Here is a 4,536-nt window from a genome sequence, read left to right as displayed (position 1 = left end):
AGACAGAAAGCAGGAGAAAACACTCAGAGCAAACAGGTGGAAAAGGAGCGAGAAAGAAGTGAAAACAAGGCAGAAAGCAGGAGGAAGCACAAAGAAAAAACTGTGGGAGAGGAGGAGAAGGCAGTGAGAACGAGGCAGCAAACAGGAGGGAGCAGCGCAGCAGCAGGACAGAGCTGGCCTCGGAACTGCTCATTTTCCACAAATAACTGTGATATCTCTGCAGTCACTCAGCCCCAGTACCCTTCCCACCGCAAAAGAAATGTGCACACTCTCATGAAGAGTGTAATGGAACAAAATAGACACCTCGCACTTGGCAGAATGGAAAAGCAACTGGCAGTCAGAAAACACCAATCGTTCTGGTGCGGACATATTCTCACACTGGCCATCAATAGCAGCAGCATTGTATCAACTGCTTCAAAGAAGATCAACCAGCTCGCATCTGGCTCTCAAGGAAAAGGAGTGCTGCATGCGACAACCCTAAAGGTGAAAGAGAGCAAAAGAACTTTGAGGTAGGCCACTCGCCTCTACAAAGGAATTAGGACTGAGGAGCTTCGCCATAAAAGCGTAATAGCCAGAAAATTACACAACGGTGTGAATGGCAGTATAAAAAAACAGGAAGGCTTGCAATGAGCACGTTTACAGCCTCCTAAAACAATGGCAGAAATCGATCAGCAGTCGTGCTGGCGGTTTCACCGCTGGCACCGCCTGCCAAAAGGACGCCGCCTGCCGTATTCCAACCAATAATTCGCGCGGCGGTGTCCTGCCGGCAGTGGAAGTGCCATGACCAATTTCCTCCCACATGATCCCCTCAACGGACGAGGTAAGTGATCGGCTGACAGGGGAGGAGGGTGGGGGTGTTGTGTGTGTGCATGTGTAAGTGCATGTATGTTTGTGCGTGTGTGAGGGGGATGCGTGAATGTAGGTGTGAGTGCGTGTGTAAGTGGGTGTGCGTGCATGTAGGTGTGGAGGGGGACGTGTATGCGAGGTGAAGGGGGAGTGTATGTGATGTGAAGAGGGAGTGTATGCGATGTGAAGGGGGTGCGTGTGTATGCAGGAAGGCGGGGTGAGGAAAGTGAGTACGGGAAGGTGGGGTGCAGGGAGTGAGTACTGGAAGCGGGGGGTGCCCTGGAACGGGAGGGGATTCAGCGAGGGTGCGTGTGCTGGCGACAGGAAAGGATTTTCCTGTCTCTGGCAGCGTTTCCGCCAGGGTTTTTTGTGGCGGTGTGACCGCTGTGAAAACACTGGCGGACAGCCACCTCGTAATACCGCTAGCAGTGTTACCGTGACCCCCGGCTGCTCAACTCTGGCCCGGTGGTCGGACCGCTCTGGCAGTACCGAAGGCATTGTGGCAGTTTGGCAGGAGCCAAACCGCCACACTCGTAATATGGCGGTCTCCACCACCAGGCCCGCGGTGGTAAGACCACCACCACGAGTGTGGTAGTCCGAAGACCGCCATATTCATAGTGAGGGCCTATGTCTACAATTAGCCCTAAGCACTACAGTGTCTGTGCACCCTTGCTGCTTGTTTGTAAGATCCAAATACAAAGTTAATGGCTCCACTATTGGCACCTTTGACTTGTCATCCCTTTCAGATGCTCAAAACTGTTCCGAGCACATGCTCCGTCTGGCAGGCTCCTTTGTCATTTTCGTCCTTGCCTGCCACTCTTGACACACTAGCACCTCTGAGTGCCCTGCCAGCACATTGCACTTCAGTGTTGTTCTGCTTATTGCTGACAGCTGGAAGGGCTTCTCAGCACAAGTTCGGTTTAACGGTCTGGGATCAGGCTGAATAGACACATTTTTTCTTTTATTCCTCATTGTTCTTTTAGAGCCCCTCCAAACTGACAAATAACACTGCATAGCATTCTACTGTTCTAATGGCCGATGAATGTTGTTTTATCTATACTCTCACATATCATGACTTTTGTAACAATTTTAACTAATTATAACAAATAAGGTATTACTTACGTCTGGCCGGTCTTGATGGTTATCAGCCTGAGAGGGCAGTTGTGCAGCATCTCAATGGGCATGCACATCAGAAATGTGAGTACAGTGTTCAAAGCCCATTGAGGCATGACTAATGGCCTCACATCTGGAACAGAACCTCCTACATGACTTCTCCCAATTTGGGTTCCGCAGCAACCACAGCACTGAGGCAGCCCTTGCAGCTATAGATGAGATCCGAGCCCTACTCGCCGGAGGAGAGACTGCGGCTCTGATTGTCCTAGACCTCTCGGCTGCCTTTGATTTGGTCTCTCACCACACACTCATCACAAGGCTACACAACATAGGCATCAAAGGAGTCACTCTCATATGGATCCCTCTCCGAAGCCACCACCAACACCAACACCAAGACCAAGTTCCACAACTGTATGAGATGTCACCAGCTGGATGAAGGACAACTGCCCAAAGTTCAATATGGAAAAGACAAAGGTACTGATTTTCTGAAACAAATGCTCCCTATAGGACACATCTTTGTGGACCTCAAAACTCAAACCTACTCCTACCCCCACATTAAGAAACTAGCTCCATTCTGGACAAGCTAACCACAACAACTCAGGTCAACTCAGTCTCCTCCTTCTGCTTCTTCTTCCTCCTCATGCTTTGTACAATATTCAAATGGCTACTGTAGGAGGCTGGACTGGCTTGTAGTGAGTACCAAGGGGTACTTGCACCAGGCCCAGTTATCCCTTATTAGTGTATAGGGTGTCTAGCAGCTTAGGCTGATAGATAATGGTAGCTTAGCAGAGCAGCTTAGGCTGAACTAGGAGACGTGTGAAGCTACTACAGTACCACTTAGTGTCATATGCACAATATCATAAGAAAACACAATACACAGTTATACTAAAAATAAAGGTACTTTATTTTTATGACAATATGCCAAAGTATCTTAGAGTGTACCCTCAGTGAGAGGATAGGAAATATACACAAGATATATATACACAATAGCAAAAATATGCAGTATAGTCTTAGAAAACAGTGCAAACAATGTATAGTTACAATAGGATGCAATGGGGAAACATAGGGATAGGGGCAACACAAACCATATACTCCAAAAGTGGAATGTGAACCACGAATGGACCCCAAACCTATGTGACCTTGTAGAGGGTCGCTGGGACTATTACAAAATAGTGAGAGTTAGAAAAATAACCCTCCCCAAGACCCTGAAAAGTGAGTGCAAAGTGCACTAAAGTTCCCCTAAGGACAAAGAAGTCGTGTTAGAGGAATAATGCAGGAAAGACACAAACCAGCAATGCAACAACTGTGGATTTCCAATCTAGGGTACCTGTGGAACAAGGGGACCAAGTCCAAAAGTCACAAGCAAGTCGGAGATGGGCAGATGCCCAGGAAATGCCAGCTGCGGGTGCAAAGAAGCTTCAACTGGACAGAAGAAGCTGAGGATTCTGCAGGAACGAAAAGGGCTAGAGACTTCCCCTTTGGTGGACGGATCCCTCTCGCCGTGGAGAGTCGTGCAGAAGTGTTTTCCCGCCGAAAGAACGCCAACAAGCCTTGCTAGCTGCAAATCGTGCGGTTAGCGTTTTCGGACGCTGCTGAGGCCCAGGAGGGACCAGGAGGTCGCAAATTGGACAAGCAGAGAGAGGGGACGTCGAGCAAGACAAGGAGCCCTCTCTGAAGCAGGTAGCACCCGGAGAAGTGCCAGAAACAGGCACTACGAGGATGCGTGAAACGGTGCTCGCCGAAGTTGCACAAAGGAGTCCCACGTCGCCGGAGACCAACTTAGAAAGTCGTGCAATGCAGGTTAGAGTGCCGTGGACCCAGGCTTGGCTGCGCACAAAGGATTTCCTCCGGAAGTGCACAGGGGCCGGAGTAGCTGCAAAGTCTCGGTTCCCAGCAATGCAGCCCATCGAGGTGAGGCAAGGACTTACCTCCACCAAACTTGGACTGAAGAGTCACTGGACTGTGGGGGTCACTTGGACAGAGTCGCTGGATTCGAGGGACCTCGCTCGTCGTGCTGAGAGGAGACCCAAGGGACTGGTAATGCAGCTTTTTGGTGCCTGCGGTTGCAGGGGGAAGATTCCGTCGACCCACAGGAGATTTCTTCGGAGCTTCTGGTGCAGAGAGGAGGCAGACTACCCCCACAGCATGCACAAGCAGGAAAACAGTCGAGAAGGCGGCAGGATCAGCGTTACAGAGTTGCAGTAGTCGTCTTTGCTACTATGTTGCAGGTTTGCAGGCTTCCAGCGCGGTCAGCAGTCGATTCCTTATCAGAAGGTGAAGAGAGAAATGCAGAGGAACTCGGATGAGCTCTTGCATTCGTTATCTAAAGTTTCCCCAGAGACAGAGACCCTAAATAGCCAGAAAAGAGGGTTTGGCTACCTAGGAGAGAGGATAGGCTAGCAACACCTGAAGGAGCCTATCACAAGGAGTCTCTGACGTCACCTGGTGGCACTGGCCACTCAGAGCAGTCCAGTGTGCCAGCAGCACCTCTGTTTCCAAGATGGCAGAGGTCTGGAGCACACTGGAGGAGCTCTGGACACCTCCCAGGGGAGGTGCAGGTCAGGGGAGTGGTCACTC

The sequence above is a fragment of the Pleurodeles waltl genome, chromosome 4_1 (genome assembly GCF_031143425.1).
Source record: "Pleurodeles waltl isolate 20211129_DDA chromosome 4_1, aPleWal1.hap1.20221129, whole genome shotgun sequence".
Taxonomy (NCBI): Eukaryota; Metazoa; Chordata; class Amphibia; order Caudata; family Salamandridae; genus Pleurodeles; species Pleurodeles waltl.
This window is presented reverse-complemented; position numbering follows the sequence as displayed.